Here is a 21,785-nt window from a genome sequence, read left to right as displayed (position 1 = left end):
CTGATGGAAAGAACTCCATTCAAGAAGTGCCCTCGATGTGGGTCCAAATTTCCCCACACCGATCTTCATGAGGTGTGCAACCTCTGCCTCTCCCCTGAACACGAGGCTCGAGACTGTCCGGCCTGTAAGTCTTTCAGATCGAAAAAGACTATTCGGGATCGAAGAGCCAGACGAAACATGGCACACTCCTCGACCTCCGTTCCAGTCGACATCTTCGGAGACGACGCCGAAGATCCGGGACAGCAGCACACCGAAGAGGACTTTGTCAGTGCTTCCGAAGCCGACGACTCAGATGTGGAGGACATCACGCCGGCGCAGAGGGTCGCGAGTAATATACCCCCTCCCCACACCTGCGCTGAAACCCAAAATGGCTTCGGTCACGCCTTCGCCTCCGGGCCTAGGCAAGACCAGAGACACTGCTTCCTACACCCCACCTTCGGCCCCCGTGAAGAAGCCAAATAAGAATTCCGGCGGCTCGGGCTTGAGCCAGCCTTCCAGCGGTGCCGAGAAACACTTCGGCACCGAAAAAGAAACCGGCCTCTACCTCGACACCAAGCTCCGCACCGAAGTCTTCGGTGTCGAAACCCAGCGCTTCCGTACCGACGCCATCTTCGCTACCGACCAAACCCCATAAGGCCCTCGGCACCGACACTTCCACGCCGAATCCCACCTCGGCGCCGACCAAGAAATCGGAGGTTCCCAAGCCCAGTGCTAAGCAAACTGGCACGGACAAGCCTAAAAATTCATCGGCCCCGAAAACTTCGGCGCCGACGGAACAAATATTGACACAGGAACTGTTTGAATCGGATCCTTTAAAAAAAACTCTTACCAAGGATCCAAAAACTGGACATTTGGCACACTCTTCCAAAAAGAGACATTTGGACAAACCGGCTCCGCCTCCACCTCCACCTCCAATGTGGCAGGACTCTGCTACCTCCCCCTTCAGAATACGTTCCCCACCTCCTCCACCCTCTCCACCTCCGCCCCCTCCACCCCCACCTCATCGCTCTCCGACCCCGTCTCCAGACGATGATGATCAGGGGGACCCATATCAGGATCCAGGGGATGTGCCCCAAGACACCACCCCTACAGGATCCCCAGACCCATGGGACAACTACAATAACCCAGATATTCCAGACGTCCCACAAGATGACATTTATCCTTCCAGACCATCTCCACCGGAAGACTCATTACTACTTCAGAGGGCGGCACATTATCACGGGGTAGAGTTACACACTGACCCAGTGGAGGAGGATTTCCTCCTCGACACATTTGATACCGCACATAGGTCTACCTCCATACTACCTATGCTCAAGGGGGTGGTAAAACATGCGTCAGAGGTTTTTAAGGACCCAGTCAGGGCCAGGGTCATTAACCCACACACAGAGAAAGTACAAAGCTACCCCCACAGATCCTGCCTATATCAAAGGGCCAGCGCCACTAGATTCCCGAGTGGTTTCCACTGCACGGAAGAGGTCAAATTCCCAGGCATCCGGCGAAGCACCAACACCTGACAAATAGTCAAAGCTACTGGACGCGTCAGGAATGCGCACTGCGTCACAGGCAGCCAATATATGGCGTATCGCCAACACCCAAGCGCTATTGGCCAGATACGATAGGGCACATTATGATGAATTAGAAATCATAATGCACCACCTCCCAGAAAGATACAAAAATAGGGCCAATGAATTTATTCAAGAGGTAAGACAATAACTAACACCTCCATATGCTGTGCCCTAGATGCAGCAGACACAGCCTCCAGGGCCATTAATACTAGCGTCCTCCTCCGTCGCCATGCTTGGCTGAGAATATCAGGTTTCAAACCAGAGGTACAGGCCTCCATCCTAAATCATCCCTTTGACCAAGAACACCTATTCGGCCCAAAGGTAGATGAGGCCCTCGAAAAAATAAAGGACACTGATAAGGCGAAATCTATGGGAGCCCTGCAGTCACACCCTCCTAGGCGCTCCTTTTGCCGCTCTTCGTTTCGGAGTACATCTAGAGGCTACTCCTCAGATAGCGCGTCCACTTCCTACAAATCCCCCACTCAGTCCAGCTTCACAAGGGGTTATCAAAGAGGCGGCTATAGGGGCAATAACAATAAAGTCAGAGGCAAAACAAATACCGCCCGCTCTGCCACACCGCCTACCCAATGACTTCCCCCCCGCTCCCTCCAGACCATACCACTCCGGTCGGGCGCAGACTACAAAATTTCCTTCAGGTCTGGGAGACCATCACCTCAGACAAATGGTTGACCCAAATTATTTGGTCAGGATACTGCCTGGAATTAACATCTACCCCCCCCCCCCCCAACCATTCCACCCAGGCAACGCCCAATGTCACAAGAACATTCCACATTACTAAAATAGGAGGTAATCTCGCTCCTACAAAAACAGGCAGTAGAACAAGTTCCCGCCAATCAGCATTATTTAGGGGTCTACTCCCTATATTTTCGAATACCAAAAAGGGACGAGACTCTACGACCTATTCTAGATCTCCGGCCCCTAAACACATACATACATTCAGACCATTTTCACATGGTAACGCTTCAGCAGGTGCTTCCGCTCCTCTCCCAGAACGACTTCCTCACCACACTGGACTTGAAAGACGCATACTTTCACATTCCGGTACACCATGCTCACAGAAAGTACCTCAGATTTGTAGTGGACAGGCAACACTACCAGTTCAAGGTGCTCCCATTCGGAGTCACAACAGCACCAAGGGTATTCACCAAGTGCCTAGCGGTAGTGGCGGCACATCTCAGAAGACCGCATATTCACGTCTTCCCATATTTGGACGACTGGCTGATAAAAGCCACATCCTATAACCAATGTGTACACCACACCGCCACTACAATCCAACTACTTCACCAACTAGGCTTCACGGTGAACCACCAAAAGTCCCAGCTAACACCATCCCACATAAAGCAATACCTCGGTGCCACCATACACACCTCAGAAGCCATAGCCAGGATTGCAAGCATTCAGGCTTTGCGTCAAACATTCATACTTCAACACTCCCTTTCAGCAAGAGTGTTTATGCAACTGATAGGGATGATGGCCTCTTGCATTTTCATAGTGCCCCACGCAAGACTCCAGATGCATCCACTCCAAGAGTGCTTAGCGCGCCAATGGAACCAGGCCCAGGGGCAACTGACAGATCTGGTGTTGGTAGACGGTCGCACCCATCGCTCTCTGCCGTGGTGGAACACCACAAACCTTTCCAAAGGTCGACCGTTCCTGGACCCGGTTCCCCAAATAATACTAACAGACGCATCGCTCTCCGGCTGGGGAGCTCATTTATTACACCTCACAGTGCAGGGCACATGGACGCCGCAACAAAAGTTACTCCATATCAACCATCTGGAGTTACTAGCAATCTCTCTAGCCCTAAAATCCTTTCGGAGACAGATTTTAGGCAAGGCAGTCCTCATTCACACAGACAACATGACGGCCATGTATTACATTCAAAAACAAGGCGGCATACACTCTCCACAGCTCTCTCAACTAGCACAGAGCATATGGAGATGGGCAATTCCACACAAAATTTTTCTCCTAGCCCAACATGTCCCAGGAGTCCAAAACACCATGGCAGATCTGCTCAGCAGACAGACGCAGCAGATCCACGAGTGGGAACTTCACCCGCAGGTTCTTCACCCGTTCTTTCAAATGTGGGGGCATCCGCAGATAGATCTCTTCGCCACCCACGAAAACAAAAAATGCCTAAGCTTCGCCGCCAGATATCCTCTCCCATTGTCCAAAGGCAATGGGATATGGATGAACTGGTCAGACAAATTTGCGTACGCTTTGCCACCTCTCCCACTAATTCTGTTGTGGTACGAAAGCTACAACAGCATTCCCTCACACTGATCCTAGTAGCTCCAACATGGGCCAGACAACCGTGGTACACCACGTTGCTGGAACTCTCGGTAGTACCACACCAAAAGCTACACCTCTCACCATGCCTCCTAACCCAGAACCATGGAGAGATCAGGCACCCGGACCCAGCTCAGCTCAACCTTGCGATCTGGCTCCTGAAATCCTAGAATTCGGATACCTAAACCTTCCCCCTGACTGTATGAATGTCATCAGAGAAGCTAGACGCCCTACCACTAGAGCCTGCTACGCTGCCAAGTGGAAAAGATTTGTTGTTTATTGCCGTAACAACACAATCAATCCTCTAGACTTGTCTATTCAACACATCATATGCTACTTACTCCTTCTACAAAGGTGTAATCTAGCATATACCTCCATTCGGCTACACCTTGCAGCAATTGCAGCTTACCTACAAAACAGGCAGCACCTATCACTTTTTAGGGTACCTGTGAGAAAGTGCCATCTTTCTTGCATGGTATGCCCCCACTTTTTGCTAAATTGCTGAATGTACTTCGATTGAGTGTACCCTGGGTTCCTGCCAATCAGGTGCCCAGGGCCTATGTTCCTTCCTTAAACCACACAAACTCCAAATTGGCAAACCCTAGCCACATGTCAGCCCCTAGTAAATGGTACCCTAGGTACCCAGGGCCTTGTGGCCAGGGAAGGCCTCTAAGGGCTGCAGCACACATTGTGCCACCCTCAGAGGCCCTGTACCCTTACACACGCACTGCCCTTGCAGGCTGAGTGTCTGGGTGCAGGACAAAACAAAGAGTCGACATGGCACACATCACTGTGTACCATGCCCATCACCTACACTGCCAAGGCATATGTCAGCCACCCCTCTAGCTGGGTGCATTACGCCTATGGTGTGGGCACAGGAGCAGGAGCCCTGTGCCCCTACAGTACCCGGGTCCATTCCTGGGCACTGTAAGTGCAGTGCTGTCATTTAAGAGTACATGGTGCTGAGAGCTTGTCAAACACGAGCTCCACAGCACCATATTGGCAACACTGAAGCCTGGGAAGTTTGGTATCAAACTTCTCAGCACATTGAACCCACACTGATGCCAGTGTAGGATTTAATGTACTAAGCACCCCAGAGGGCATCTTAGAGATGCCCCCTTACAGCTAACTTACAATCCACGTCTGCTCTGAGGCTGCCCAGGCTGCCACACAGCAGACACGTTGCTGGACCCCTGGGTGGGAGAGCCACTGCTCTCCCGGGCCTGCAACAATGCACATCCTGGGTGAGGTGAGAAATCTCCTCCCCCAGGATGAGCAAAGGGAAGCTTCAAAGGCAGGCCGCCATTTGGAGTTTCCCCAGGCCACTGCAACCCCCCACTCTGGCGGGAAGCTTGGCCGGAAACCCCATACAAGGACAGGGGATGTGCCAGCCTGCCCACCCCACCCCTCAGGTGGGGGAGGCGAGGTGAAGCACATCTCCGGGTTCTCGCCATCTTGAAGATGGGAGGCCCTACCCTATCAGGATTAGGCTACTGCCCCCCTCCCACAGGAGAGAGGCAGGATAGGGGGTGTACCCACCCCAGGACAAGGACCCATTGGTCCCTGGCCTTCACCTACCTGTAACGCCCCTAAATCTAGTATTTAGGGGCACCCTGAACCTTCCTTCCTCAGATTCCAGATAGAAAACTACAAGAAGAGCAAGAAGAACAAGGACCTGCCCTGCAGCTGCTAAAAAGAGAAGAAGACACCACCTGCTTTGGCCCCAGCCCTACCGGCCTGTCGACTCTCGAACCTGCACCAGCGCGGCATCTCTCGTGGCCAGCAACCTCACCAACCCCGGAGGACCTGGCTACCTTTTGGCTCTAAGCCCCTGGGACTCCCATGAGTAGAGGCTCTACTCAAGAAACCTATTTTTAACCCCTGGCAGCAGCCCGGAACTGCGGACCCAACACACTCTGCACCAGCCAAGCCTGGCCAGTGCCGGAGTGGACAAAGACCCTGAGGACGACCCCACGGCGACTGTGACCCCGAGTCCGGCACCCAAGGACCCCCCTCGACATCCCGGAAGAAGCCTGCAGCCTCAGAACCGAGTGCCACCCCAACCGCGATCAACCAGAGGGTAAGATTCCCGACGTCAAAAGGCACCCCTGCACCCGGCGCCCTGCGGCCCCCTGTGCCCAATCCCGGGGTACCCACCTAATCTACAACTACCCAACTTACCTCTCGAAGTGGTGGTGGCACCTGAAACATCCTCGTCCCCGAGCCTGCAGCCTTTTTCCAAACCGGAACATTCCCATTGATTTCCATTGAGCGCCCGAAGGCTCAAAAGCACCCTGCACCCAGCCGCCCGAGTGGCCCTGGCAGTGCACTCTCTACACTAACCCACTTCCCCACTTGCCCTGAGTAAGTGACCAGGAGCCCAGCTCCCACAGCCGCGTGGCTTGCCAGACAGCAGCCACCAACCAAGGCCCCCCTATCCCTCATAGGATAACATTGGGCCTAACTCTCTCTGCACCCGGCCGTCCTGAAACCGCTGAGGGTGAACCAACTGTACCTACCTGACACTGGGGGACCCCTAAGTCCATGCCCGGAATTTCAACTCTGCCAGTCGAGTACTTACCCTTAAACCCCTAACTTCATTTTCCTCATAGGGTAACATTGACTGGCTTTTTCTTCAAAAATCATTTAAGTGTGAACTTTTCAAAACTGCAAATATTCACCAAAAATCAGCCAAGTGACAAAAACGAATTTACTCACCTGCTCCTAGGTGAACTCCCAGTGCTGGATCTTGGTGCCCAGCCCTGACCCTGAAAAGTGTTCACAACTATACTTACCTCTAACTCATTTTTCTCCCATAGGAAACCATTGTCTGCTTTTCTGTGAAATTTCTTCTAAGTGTCTATTTTTGCAAATTTGAAATATTCTTTTAAAATCGTACCATTTCTGCAAACGAAATTACTTACCTGGTTTTGATAAGGACCCCAGTCCTGGGTCTAGGTACCCAGTCCTGGATTACTAAAGTAACGATAAAGTACTCTACCTGCAATTTGAATTTCTTGCCATAGAGATCAATTGAATGTTTTCTTTGAAATATTTTCTAAGTGCTATCTTTTGAAATAGCTAAATATTATTTAAAAATCATTACAGTTATTAAGTCGACTTTCATCACTTGATTCTGAATACTGACCCAAGGCTGGATCTAGGAGCCAGACCTGGAATTCCAAAAGTAATCTGAAAAGTAATTTATTACAAATAACCTGAATTTGCCATTGAGCTCAATGCATTGTTATGTTTAGGAAATAGGATTGTTTATTGCAACCAACTGTGACTGTTTACACAAATTTATTGCTTAAGACAAAAGTATTTATATTCAACCTCTCATTCTGAGAAAGTATATTTTTACCCCCTCTGTGGTTCTAAAAATAAAACAAGCATATATTTTATATATATAAACCATTGGCCTAGAGTTCAGTTATTGAGTGTGTGAAACCATTTGCTGACTGAGTGTGTACAATAAATGCTTTACACTGTCCTCTGGTACTGCCTTACTGTTCGACCAAGCTACCACTTTTGAGAGTAAGGTCATACCTAACTTTGACCTCTATCAGCCTCTGGGGGACTGTGGACTCTGTACACCCTGTACCTATTAGGGAACAGTATATACAGAGCCACTTTCTCACAGTACCTGCCTTTAAAGCCTTCATGGAAGGCCTAAAACGAATAATTCCCCCCAGAGTACCACCCTCACCTGTGTGGAACTTAAATATCGTTCTCACAAGGCTAATGGGGCCGCCCTTCGAACCTTTGCATAAATGTGAACTGCAATTTCTCACATGGAAAACAGCTTTTCTTGTAGCCATCACTTCCCTTACAAGGGTCAGTGAGATACAAGCACTTACTATACAAGAACCTTTTCTTCAAATGCACCAGAACAAGGTTGTTCTCCGTACCAACCCAAAATTCCTACCTAAAGTCATTTCCCGTTTTCACCTAAACCAATCTGTAGAATTACCGGGTTTTTTCTCGCAACCTCAAACTGTTGCAGAAAGGGCTCTACACACGCTAGATGTCAAACGAGCCTTACTTTACTATATCCAAAGAACACAACCTTTCAGAAAGACCAAACAACTGTTTGTCTCTTTCTCTCCACCACAATAGGGCAACCCCATCTCAAAATCAGGGATAGCCAGGTGGATTGTAAAATGCATACAGATTTGCTACCACAAAGCAAAACGAACGCTATCCGTTCTCCCTAAAGCCCATTCTACACGGAAGATAGGGGCTTCTATGGCTTTTCTAGGGAATATCCCATTAGATGATATCTGCAAAGCAGCTACATGGTCAACACCGCACACTTTCACTAAACATTACTGTGTAGATGTGCAAACCAAGCAACAAGCTAGTGTGGGCCAGGCTGTACTGAAAACACTATTTCAAACCACTGCAACAGATGCTGGTGGTCGCCGCTAAGGTTGGGAACTGCTTTTTAGTCTATGCAAAAGTGTGTAATCTGCAGCTCATATGCCTCGAACTGAATATGCTACTTACCAGTATGCATCTGTTCTTGGCATGTAGAGCTGAAGATCTACACACGCCCACCCTGTATCTGTTCCAGTCTATCTTATTTAGATACAACACACATGGGTTTCTTCACTGTTATTACTACGCTCCATCTTTCCCTGTTGGCGAAAAACAATGAGGATGGAGCCGAAGCCCCTGCGCAATACGATCCAAAGGAGGAGTCACCGACCTAGAACAGATGCATACTGGTAAGTAGCATATTCCTTTCCAGTCACATGGTAGGTGACCCCTTGTGAGAAAGTGCCATCTTTCTTGCATGGTATGCCCCCACTTTTTGCTGAATGTACTTTGACTGAGTGTGCCCAGGACTCCTGCCAATCAGGTGCCTAGGGCCTATGTTCCTTCCCTAAAATCTAAAACCCCAAATTGGCAAACCCTGGCCACATGTCAGCCCCTGGTAAATGGTACCCTAGGTACCCAGGGCCTTGTGACCAGGTGTGAGAAAGTGGCTCTGTATAAACTGTTCCTTAATAGGTACAGGGTGTACAGAGTCCACAGTCCCCAAGGGTTTGACAGAGGCTAAAGTTAGATATAAGCTTACTCTCCCAAGTGGTAGCTTGGTCGAGCAGTAAGGCAGTATCAGAGGACAGTGTAAAGCATTTGTTGTACACAGTCAGCAAATGGTCTCACACACTCAAGAACTGAACTCTAGGCCAATGGTTTATATATAAAAAAAATATATGCTTGTTTTATTTTAGAACCAACAATAGGCATTAAAATATACTTTCTCAGAATGAGATGCTTTATATAAATACTTTTGCAATATGCAATTGACTTTAGTAAACAGTTACAAGTGGTTGCAATAGGCAACACTATTTTAAACACAACAATGCATTGAGCTCAATGGAAATTTCAAGTTATTTGCAACAGATTACTTGTAGGATTACTTTTGGAATTCCAGGACTGGATCCTAGATTCAGTCCTGGGTCAGTACTTAGAATCAAGTGATGAAAGTCGACTTAATTACTGTGATGATTTTTAAACAATATTTAGATATTTTAAAAGTTGACACTTAGAAAATATTTCAAAGAAAACAGTCAATGATGCCCTAAGGAAGAAAATTCAAGTTGCAGGTACAGTATGTTCTCGTTACTTTTGTAATCCAGTACTGGGTACCTAGACTCAGTACTGGGACCTTTATCCAAAACAGGTAAGTAATTACGTTTTCAGATATTATACGATTTTTAAAGAATATTTAAAGATTGCAGAAATTGACAGAAGAAATTTCACAGAAAAACAGTCAATGATTTCCTATGGTAGAAAATTGGGTTACTGGTAGGTACAGTTGTAAGTATTTTTCAGGGCTGGGGACCAAGATCCAGCACTGGGAGCTCACCTAAGACCAGGTTTTTCGTTTTCGTTACTCGGCGGATTTTTGGTGAATATTTTAAGATTTGAAAAGTCCACACTTAGAAGAAATTTCAGGAAAAAGCCAGTCAATGTTACCCTATGAAGAAAATAGAGTTATCGGTTTAAAGGTAAGTACTCGACTGGCCAAGTTGAGGTTCTGGGCATAGACTCGGGTACAGTTGGTTCACCCTCAGCGACTCTAGGGCGGCCGGGTGCAGAGAGAGTTAGCCCAATGTTATCCTATGAGGGATAGGTGGGCCTTGGTTGGTGGCTGCTGACTAGAAAGCCACGCGGCTCTGGGAGCTGGGCTCCTGGTCACTTACTCAGGGCAAGTGGGGAAGTAGGTAGGTGTAGAGATTGCACTGCCAGGGCCACTCGGGCGGCTGGGTGCAGGGTGCTTTTGAGCCTTCGGGCGCTCAATTGATTTCAATGGGAAATCTACGGTTTATAAAAAGACTGCAAGCTCGGTTACGAGGATTCTTCAGGTGCCACCACCACTTCGAGAGGTAAGTTGGGTAGTTGGAGGATAAGTAGGTACCCTGGAATTGGGCACAGGGGGCCACGGGGCGCCGCGTGCAGGGGTTCCTTTTGGTGTCGGGAAATCTTACCCTCTGTTGATCGCGGTAGGGGGGGGGGCACCTTGTTCTGAGGCTGCAGGCTTCTTCAGGAGTGTCGAGGGAGGTCCTTGGGTGCCGGACTCGGGGTCATAGTCGCCGTGGGGTCGTCCTCGTGGTCTTTGTTCACTCCGGCACTGGCCAGGCTTGGCTGGTGCAGTGTGTGCTGGGTTCGCGGTTCCGGGCTGCTGCCAGGGATTAGAGGTAGGTTTTGAGTAGAGCCTCTACTCATGGGAGTCCCAGGGGCTTAGAGCCAAAAGTTAGCCAGGTCCTTCGGGGTTTGTGAATTTGCTGGCCACAAGAGATGCCGGGTTGGAGCAGGAGCAGGTTTGAGGGTCGACAGGCCGGTAGGGCTGGGGGCCAAGGCAGTTGGTGTCTTCCTCTTCTTAGCAGCTGCAGGGCAGGTCTTCTTTCTTCTTGCTCTTCTTTGTATTTTGGAATCTGGAATCTGGGGAAGGAAGGTTCAGGGTGCCCTTAAATACTAGATTTAGGGGCGTTACTGGTACGTGAAGGGCAGGGACCAATGGGTCCCTGTCCTGGGGTGGGTACAACCCCTATCCTGCCTCTCTCCTGTGGGAGGGGGGCAGCAGCCTAGTCCTGATAGGGTAGGGCTTCCCATCTTCAAGATGGCGAGAGCCCAGAGATGTGCTTCACCTCGCCTCCCCCACCTGAGGGGTGGGGTTGGCAGGCTGGCACATCCCCTGTCCTTATTTGGGGTTTACGGCCAAGCTTCCCGCCAGAGTGGGGGGTTGCAGTGGCCTAGGGAAGCTCACAGAGGCAGCATGCCTTTGAAGCTTCCCCCTGCCCTTCCTGGATGTGCATTGTTGCAGGCCCAGGAGAGCAGGGGCTCACCCACCCAGGGGTCCAGCAACATGTCTGCTGTGTGGCAGCCTAGGCAGCCTCAGAGCAGACGTGGATTGTAGGTTAGGTTTAAGGGGGCATCTCTAAGATGCCCTCTGGGGTGCTTGGTACATTAAATCCCAGACTGGCAAAAGTGTGGGTTTAATGTGCTGAGAAGTTTGATACCAAACTTCTCAGTCTTCAATGTTGCCATTATGGTGCTGTGGAGTTTGTGTTTTAAGAGCTCTCAGCACCATGTACTCTTAAATGGCAGCCCTGCACTTACAGTGCCCAGGAATGGACCCGGGTACTGTAGGGGCACAACGCTCCTGCGCCCACACCATTGGCATAAGGCACCCAGCTAGAGGGGTGGCTGATGTATGCCATTGTAGTGTAGGTGATGGGCATGGCACACAGGGATGTGTGCCATGTCGACCTTGTTTTGTCTTGCACCCAGACACCCAGCCTGCAAAGGCAGTATGTATGTGTGTAAGGGTACAGGGCCTCTAATGGTGGCATAATGAGTGCTGCAGCCCTTAGCGGCCTTCCCTGCTCACAAGGCCCTGGGTACCTAGGATGCCATTTACCAGGGGCTGACATGTGGCCAGGGTTTGCCAATTTGTGTTTCGTGTTTTAGGGAAGGAACATAGGCCCTGGGCACCTGATTGGCAGGAGTCCAGGGCACACTCAGTCAAAGTAAATTCAGCAAAAAGTGGGGGCATACCATGCAAGAAAGATGGCACTTTCTCACACCAGGGAAGGCCTCTAAGGGCTGCAGCACTTCTTGTGCCAACCTTAGAGGCCCTGTGCCCTAACACAACCACACTGCACTTGCAGGCTGAGTGTCTGGGTACAAGACAAAACAAAAGAGTCGACATCCCTGTGTGCCATGCCCACCACCTACACTGCCATGGCATACATCAGCCACCCCTCTAGCTGGGTGCCCTATGCCAGTGGTGTGGGCACAGGAGCATGAGCCCTGTGCCTCTACAGTACCCAGGTCCATTCCTGGGCACTGTAAGTGGAGTGCTGCCATTTAAAAGTATATGGTGCTGAGAGCTCGTCAAACACGAACTCACTGATGCCAGTGTGGGATTTAATGTGAATCTGAGCATCTGGGACTCCCATGAGCAGTGGCTCTGCTCAAAGCAAGTTTCTAACCCTGGCATCAGCCCGGAACCGCGAACCCTGCACACACTGAACCCGCCAAGCCTGGCCTGTGCCCGAGTGGACAGAGACCCAGAGGACGTCCCCCCGGCGACTGTGAACCCGAATCCGGCACCCAAGGACCCACCTCGATGCTCCTGATGACGCCTGCAGTCAAAACAATTAGGGGGATGCCCAAATGACCCTCCTATACCTGGGCAAGGAAACATCTAAGGTATATGTACAAATGATATAGAGGGATAGATCATATTTAATTTCTGCACAAGAGTTTATTAATTACCTTGGCAAAAAATCTATTTCTTCTGGCAAATTTAAATAATTATAATGCAGGCACAAGTATCCATCGGTGAACATCCAAACACATAGTGTACCGCAATACACACAATCAATACATCAAATACAAAACCATTTTTTTCTTTACACTACAACACATATATACAAACTCATGTGTAAAATAACTCAATCAAAAAATCCTTTCCCCTATAAGCTTATTCCATAAAACATGTGTGCACTTCACATTGCCTAGTGCTACATCAGAAGGTAGTCCTATCAGCAACACAAAGATATAAGTACTTCATCTAAATTTGTAATGCCAATGCAACTCATGTATTTCTCATCCAGGGGATACTCATCAATAGTCATAATCTATGAATAATCCCCGCCCATGTGCGGGATCCCGGAGCATATAGAAAATACATATATATACATATATATATACATATGTGAAAACATATAAATGCAGCCTAATAATGTTCAAAACATGGCAATGCTGTAAATTACATATTTTTGCATAGTAGTGCCCCTGTAACCCGTAAGGAAAAAAGGAAGCATCAGGCAAATTATAACACAGCACTGCTTTATTGCCATAAAGCAACATGTAATTGTAGGCATTCGCCAGTAGGCTGCAGTAGAGTATCAAGAAACCAAGAAAACTGACACCCTGCCTTTAAGGCATTAGAGTAGGGGGACCGTGCCTTTAAGGCCTGCCCGTGACCCCCTGCTCCCATGATGCACTACAGGTGGCAGTTGGGCCAGTTCTTTTTTCCGGCTCCTTCTGTGAGGATCCTGGAGCTTGAGCTCTTCAGTTTTTTGACTGAAATTTTGAATTGCAGCTTTTTCAAGCTTTTTTCGACGTTTTCTGGCTTTTAAGGGCTAATTCTGCTGGTTTCCAGTGAATTTTCCAATTTTTTCCAGTCAGAATGTCTCCTTTATTTAGGAAATGCCCTTCTTGTGGTAATAAAATGGCACTGGCGGATCCACACTCAGTGTGTATTGTGTGTTTACCATCAAAACACGATCCTGACCAGTGTCCCCACTGCCAGAAGTTCTCAAAGCGCACTCTGAGGGACAGAGAGCGCATTAAACTGCATGCAAGACTGGAGAAGGAACGAAGCCGTCGTGAAGGCGAGCATTCCTCATCAAGACCACCTTCTTCAGCTACGCAAGTACAGAAACGGCGACATACCAGCCCCCCGGGCTCCAAAAAGACCAGGAGTCCAAGAGGTTCGCCGTCGACGTCGAGGATGCCAGCGAAAAGGCAGAGAACTTCGGCGTCGAGGGATTCATCCCACCATCAAGAGTCTCCGCCGCGCAAAAGTAAGTCGGCGTCGAGAGGCGGCCCTTCGGGCTCGAAGGCTGCTAGTCTGGTGACATCTGGACTGTCTCCGTCGACGTCGAGGCTTCCGTCGACGTCGAGACACTTTCCGCCACCCTCGAGGGGGTCGACGTCGAGAGATGCGGCGACGTACATTCCGCCGCGAGTGGGCCTGTCGCCGTCGATGGTTACCCCCACTCGGCGACATAGAAGGTCGACGTCGAGAGGAAGATCGACGTCGAGAGAGGTCGACGTCGAAGTCGCCCAGTCGACGTCAAGAGAGGTCGACGGCGAAGTCGCCCAGTCGACGTCGAGAGAGGTCGACGGCGAAGTCGCCCAGTCGACGTCGAGAGAGGTCAAAGTCACCCAGTCGACGTCGAGAGAGGTCGACGTCGAAATCGCTTGGTCGGCGGCAGGAGAGGTCGACGTCGAAGTCGCCCAGTCGACGTCGAGAGAGGTCGACGTCGAAGACACGGCCGACGTCGAGGTCATCTAGCCGATGTCAGGTGCCAGAGAAGAGGAGATCGACGTCGAGGTCTCCGCGATCGGCGTCGAGACCAGAACGGCATACCTCACACTTGCCGATGGTGACGCAGACGTCGTCGACGTCAAGGGATTCGACGTCGAGGGTGAAAACTGGACCGCCCGCGGAGAGGTCCCCAGGAGAACAGTCATCATCTCCGGGACTGCACATCGTGCAAATATCTCCGGAAGGATCACCCGAGGCTCCAGAGCGGTTTGGACTGTCACCGCGCTGGTTACGAGATGTGGGCGCTGGCGCATGTCGGAGTCCGGGATCGGACTACTCCCGCATGTATTCCCCACCGCGCAGGAGTAAATCCCCTCCGAGGGATCCAAGGCTAATTTCACCACGCCGGTCTCGTTCCAGGGACCGTCGCACCGCGCCAAAACGTTCAAGATCTCCGTCCAAGCGCAGATCAGGATCAAGGGCTCACCATAGCGAACGTTCCCACAAGAGGCGACGCACCAGGTCGTCCACTGGGACTTCATCCACAAGATCCTCAGTCCGGGACTACTCTCCTACTTTTTCATCCATGCCTCCATCGCGAGTGTCCCCGGTGGATGACATTATAACTTTCTCGGACGTCCTGGGTAGAGGGGCGCAGAAGTTGAACATCGCACTGCACGTCCCTCAGGCACCCACTTCTGTGATCTTTGACACTTTACACCATCGGTCAGCTCCCAGACCTCTGCTCCCGTTGGTGCCAGGATTGTTAGAACCATCGATGGCCACGTTCCTTACACCGGCTACAGCGGGCTCGGTCCCCTCGAGAATAGCAAAGAAGTACAAGGCTCCGACCGAGGACCCTTTATACTTGAGGGCGGACCCGCCAGCGGATTCGGTGATAGTGGCGGCGGCCATGAAGTCTCACTCAGCCTCAGTATCTGCTTCTGTCCCCCCTGAGAAGGACAGCAAGCTGATGGACTCCTACGGCAGGAGAATGTGCTTAACTGGTTTCGTTCCTTTCTGGCCAACCGCCGGCAGACGGTCTGGGTCCCACCCGGGTCCGCCGAGATGCCGCCATTGGGAGTCGGAGTGCCTCAGGGCTCTGTACTGAGCCCCACTCTATTTAACATCCTTATGACCCCTCTGGCGACACTGGCGGAGTCCTACGGGGCCCGGATCGTCTCTTATGCTGACGACACCCAGCTTCTATTCACCTGTCGTAAGAGCGAAGAGTTCGATGGAGAAAGGATCTGCGAGTGCCTTGGGGCTGTCTTTAGCTGGTTTTCACACAACAGCCTCAAATGCAACTCGGACAAATCCGAAATACTATTCTTCGGATGCCCATCAGAACCAGATTGGCAGGGATGGTGGCCTGCTGACATGTTCCCTCCCACTCAGTCCTCTAAGTGGGCCAAGAACCTGGGGGTTAAAATTGACAACGAGCTCTCGCTCAAATCCCAGGTTTCCACTCTTACGGGAACATGCTTTGGGATACTCAGAATGTTGCGCAAGTTCTTTCCCCTTCTCTCGGAGGAACATCGGAGGATCACTGTTCAGGCACTCATAGGGTCCAGACTGGACTATGCAAATGTCCTATATCTGGGTCTGCCTGAATACCTCCTCCAGCGTTTGCAGGTTACTCAGAACGCTGCTGCTCGTGCAATTTTTGGCCTGCACCGCCGCACCAGTGCCTCCAATCTCCTCGTATCCCTTCACTGGCTTCCGGTGCGGAAGAGGATACTTTTCAAGGCCATGACTCTCGCCCATAAGGCCTTGCATGGCAATGGTGCCAAATATCTTCAGAGGAGGCTGGACTTCTATCGACCTGTACGATCCCTCAGGTCAGAAGCTTTGGCTTTGGCTCGGGTGCCACGCATCAAAAGGGCTCGGCTAGGCGGCCGGTCCTTTAGCTTTCTTGCTCCACAGCTATGGAATTCCTTACCGGTGTCCTTGCGAAACACCGCTAACCTGCTTGCCTTCAGAAAAGACTTAAAAACCTGGCTGTTCACTGGATAATCTGCCCCCTCTTTAGGCCCCTGCTCTTTTTATTGTTATGTTTTCCAGCTCTTTCTTTGGTCTGGAGCACAAAAGCGCCGGGACACTCCTTTGGAGTAGCCGTTGCGCTATAAAAGTCCCATTTAACATAACATAACATAACATAACATAACATAACAATGTGCAACACCTCTGCCTCGCACATGAAGGTCGCTAGCGCTTCAGCCCTGCTGGGGAGGTATGATCGTTCCCTATGGGATTCCCTGGCCAGATTCGTGGAGAAATTGCCTAGGGAGGACAGGCAGGACTTCACGGAAATCCTCCAGGAAGGCGGACTGGTGGCCAACCAAGTAATAAGCGCAGCGGCGGATGCATCAGACCTAGCCGCGCATGGCTACTCCCATGGCATCTGCTCCCGCCGTTCGGCCTGGCTCAGATTAACGGGCCTCAAACCAGATGCGCAGAAAAGAATTCTTAACCTGCCGTTTAATGGATCATCGCTATTTGGAGTTCATGCGGACGACCAAATGAGCAAGATGAAAACGGAATTGGATACCGTAAAGGCTGTGGGACTGGAAAAACGCAAAGAGTTCCGCAAGCGCTTTCGCCAGGGCGACAAACGTGCCTTTCACCAGCGCGTTCAAACGCCCCAATGGTCCTCTCAAAACCAACAGAGGTCCCAGTTCCAGCAAAGGGGCCGGGGCAGAGGAAGAGGAAATGCTAAACAGCAGCAGTCCTCTAACAAGCAACCTCCCAAACAGTGAAAACTTACTTCCTCCGCGCTCGTTCGCCACTCCGGTAGGAGGAAGTATCACCGCTCACATGGCAGAGTGGAATGCAATTACAAACGACAGATGGGTGCTGAGTATTGTAGAGCGTGGCTACTTGCTGAGGTTCAAATCTCCCCCTCCGCAGGTACCCCCACGGAAACAGCCACTCCCTACCAGCCAAAACAAGCTTTTAAAGGACGAAGTTGCCACTCTCCTCTCCAAAAACGCCATAGAGGAAGTTCCAAACAGGCAGAGAAATCAGGGAGTGTATTCCCGGTATTTTCTTGTTCAGAAAAGAGGAGCGATCGGAGACTACAGACCCATCCTCGATCTCCGCCTACTCAACAGATTTCTCAGAAGAGAAAAATTCAGGATGCTAGCACTGCACCAGATCTTCCCACATCTACACCAGGGGGACTGGATGTGTGCCATCGACTTACAGGATGCATACTTCCACATTCCTGTCTCAGCGAAACATCGGAAGTTTCTCAGATTTCGCATCTTTCGCCAACATTATCAATACAAGGTCCTGCCATTCGGCCTCAAGTCCGCGCCACGAACATTCTCAAAGTGCATGGCGGTGGTGGCTGCATTTCTCCGCAAACGGAAGATATTCGTCTATCCCTATCTAGACGACTGGCTCTTAAAAAGTTCCACACCGGCTCGACTCCAGAGTCACCTCTCGTTCTGCCCAAACCTTCTACACTCGTTGGGCCTTCAGGTCAACTACAGGAAGTCGATCCTCAATCCAACTCAGCGGATCCACTACCTGGGCGCCTCTCTAGACTCCTCAAGCGCAAGCGTGTGTCCTTCGGAGGAGAGGTTATCCTCCATGCTGCAAAAAAGCCGCACGCTTCTCAGCACGGAATATCCCACAGCCAGACAAGTGTCATCTCTCCTGGGATCCATGGCCTCGTGCATCTACATCGTGCCCAACGCACGTCTGCACATGCGTCCTCTGCAACAAGACCTAGAGGATCAGTGGTCGCAGAGGTCCGACCGCTGGGAAGATCACATTACCCTTCATCAAGCCGCCAAAGATTCCATCCGGTGGTGGATGAAGCGCTCCCATCTGCTTCACGGCGTCCCTTTCCATCAGGCGCCTCCGACACAGACAGTGGTCACAGACGCCTCCATGCAGGGCTGGGGGGCTCATATGGGCCGACTTCAAGTACAAGGTCTCTGGTCCGCTACCGAACAGAGCTATCACATCAACTTCTTGGAGCTCCGAGCAGTCCATCTCGCTCTCAAGTCCCTGTACCCATCCCTGCAGACCGACTATGTTCAGGTTCAGACGGACAACACCACAACTATGTTCTATCTGAACAAGCAAGGAGGGACCAGATCACGGGTCCTGTCTCTGGAGGCCCAGTCAATCTGGAAATGGCTTCTGGCGAGAAACCTGACGATCGTCGCTGTTCACCTGCCAGGGACCCTGAACGTGCAGGCGGACGGCCTCAGCAGAGACTTCGTCGAAGCGCACGACTGGGTGCTCAACGAAGACGTCGCTCAAGACATCTTCCGCTTGTGGGGCTTACCGGACATCGATCTGTTCGCAGACGCGGACAACAAGAAATGCCCCGTCTTCGCCTCCAGGTTCCCTCAACGAGGGTCGCAGGGGAACGCGCTTTTGATCAGCTGGTCGAGGACATTGCTTTACGCTTTTCCTCCTCTCCCTCTCATCCCGGCTGTGATTCAGAAGTTCTACAGAGCCAGAACTCGGATGATCCTAATAGCACCGGAGTGGCCCCGGCAGTGGTGGTACCCAGATCTACTCCAACTGTCGGAGGTACCACAGAGGAGGTTGCCATGCCTGCCGAACTTGCTGACCAAGGACAAGGGGAGAGTGTTCCACCCCAATCTCCCCTCCCTCCGCTTGACGGCATGGCTCCTGAATTCATCCAGTACGGACATCTAGATCTTCCACCGGACTGTATGAGCATTCTTCGGGAGGCAAAGAGGCCCTCCACGAGGAAGTCGTATGGTTTTAAATGGAAAAGATTCTGCTTCTGGTGTAGAGATAACGCCCTTGATCCGATCCGGGGTCAAGAACAGGTTATTCTCCCCTACTTACTGTACTTGGCGAAGTCTGGGTTAAAGTATTCGTCCATCAGAGTGCACTTAGCTGCTATTACAGCCTATAGGAAGTCTCCTACCCAGACCTCATTCTTTCAGATGCCAGTGGTAAAGGATTTCTTAGAAGGGCTTAAGAAAGTTTACCCACCTGTGAGGTCTCCTTCCCCTTCCTGGGAACTGAATATCGTTCTCTCTAAGCTGATGGGAGCTTCCTTTGAGCCGATTCATAAGGCCTCCTTGCAACATTTGACCTGGAAGGCTGCCTTCTTAGTAGCCATCACTTCGGCCCGTAGGGTTAGTGAAATTCAGGCCCTTTGCTGCAAGGAACCTTACACTGTGTTTAATGCTAATAGGGTGGTGCTCCGTACTCATCCGAGCTTCCTGCCCAAGGTGGTTTCGGACTTCCATATTAATCAGGTGATCACGTTGCCCACCTTCTTTCCTCAGCCGACCACTCCCCCGGAGAGAGCTCTACACTCTCTTGACCTCCGGAGGGTTTTGAAATTCTATCTAGCTAAGACCCTTACTCTTAGAAAGTCAGACAGGCTCTTTGTTAACTATGGGCCCACGAATACCGGGCTGGCTGCATCCAAGACATCTATTTCAAGATGGATTGTCTCTTGTATAGCTTTGGCTTACCAACTATCCCACAAAGTTCTGCAGGGTAAACCTAGAGCACACTCTACTCGAGGGAAGGCTTCTACGGTAGCACTCCTTCGCAACGTTCCCATGCCTGAGATCTGTAAAGCGGCTACATGGCGCTCAGTCCATACTTTTACGCGCCATTACTGCCTAGATTCAGACGCGCAGGCCGACGCCCAGGTGGGGCAGGCTTCTCTGAGGATCCTGTTTGCATAACTGTAAATGCAAAATGTGTTTTGCTGTTTGTTTTTTAACTGTTTTTTGCTGGTCCGCGAGACTTTGGGTATGGGCTTGCTACTCTATTCATAGATTGACTATTGATGAGTATCCCCTGGATGAGAAGGATTAGTTACTTACCTGTAATCCTAGTTCTCATCCAGGGGTATACTCATCAGTCATAAGCGACCCACCCACCTCCCCGGACGAGCAATGTTTTCTCTTTAAATAAGTGATGTATGGAAGGCAGATCTACTCAGGTGCGGAGGCACCGCCAAAAAGAACTGGCCCAACTGCCACCTGTAGTGCATCATGGGAGCAGGGGTTCACGGGCAGGCCTTAAAGGCACGGTCCCCCTACTCTAATGCCTTAAAGGCAGGGTGTCAGTTTTCTTGGTTTCTTGAGACTCTACTGCAGCCTACTGGCGAATGCCTACAATTACATGTTGCTTTATGGCAATAAAGCAGTGCTGTGTTATAATTTGCCTGATGCTTCCTTTTTTCCTTACGGGTTACGGGGGCACTACTATGCAAAAATATGTAATTTACAGCATTGCCATGTTTTGAACATTATTAGGCTGCATTTATATGTTTTCACATATGTATATATATATGTATATATATGTATTTTCTATATGCTCCGGGATCCCGCACATGGGCGGGGATTATTCATAGATTATGACTTTGATGAGTATACCCCTGGATGAGAACTAGGATTTTGCAGCGTGAATCTTTCTGGATTCACTATGCTGTGCATTATTCCGCGATCTTGTGGTTGGGTCCGGATTCGTAGTCTTTTCTTTTTTTTTTTTTTTGTAGCCCAGGTGGGCGTCGACGTACACCATTTGGTGCACCTCCCGTGACGTCGTCGTGCTTCCTGCGGAAGTCCCACCTTTGGGGCGCCATCTTCGCATTCTTTTTTCCGCCGTTGGGTCTGGATCGTCATCGGGAAGCTCCAGAATTACACTCGAAGGAAGAAGGAAGAAAAGCGAGTTTCGTCGATAGAAACACTAGAAGATATCAGGAAAGGAATAGATTTCATCAGGAGCGCGAAGAAAGGAGGACCAGCGCCCTTTTCTTCGACGGCCTTGGAGAATGCACGCTCAGAGACCCTGAGCGCAATGGACAAGACGCCATTCAAGTTCTGCCCAAACTGCCACCACAAGTTCGCGCAGAGAGACCAGCATCCGGTCTGCAACCTCTGCCTACCGGTCGATCACCAGAGTATCGACTGCAACGCCTGCTCAGCCTTCGCGCCGAAGACACTCAGGGTGAGAGAGCGGCAGAGAAGGGCCAACGCCAGCATGGACGGCAAGGGGAAGCCCCCGACGCTCTACGCTCTGGGCCTCTCCTCAGACGACGAGGACAACGTCGCCGAGACAGCCGAAAACTTCACGGTCGTAGAGACCGACAAGAAAAAAGAAGACGAGGTAAGAGAATCGTCGAGCGCAAAACAAAAAGTACCTCGACAACACGAGGGTGACTCGAGAAAATCTGAGTCAAAGTCCACGAAGGGAGCCCCGGCGCCGAAAACTTCGACGTCCAAAGGGGGAACCACGGACAAGAGGCCGAGCGGATCCTTAGATAAGGACTCCCCGGTGCCGAAAGACGCCGAAAGGCAAGGGTCGTCGAAATC

The 21,785-nt window shown here is 50.8% G+C and overlaps 1 protein-coding gene across 2 annotated transcripts in view; it reads left to right on the top strand.

The window, feature by feature from the left end:
* Positions 1-21,785, top strand: part of HP1BP3 (heterochromatin protein 1 binding protein 3) — a 784,108-nt gene that overhangs the window by 404,945 nt on the left and 357,378 nt on the right. The gene's annotated exons all lie outside the window — the stretch shown is intronic.

The sequence above is a fragment of the Triturus cristatus genome, chromosome 1_2 (genome assembly GCF_964204655.1).
Source record: "Triturus cristatus chromosome 1_2, aTriCri1.1, whole genome shotgun sequence".
Lineage (NCBI taxonomy): Eukaryota > Metazoa > Chordata > Amphibia > Caudata > Salamandridae > Triturus > Triturus cristatus.
This window is presented reverse-complemented; position numbering and strand designations above follow the sequence as displayed.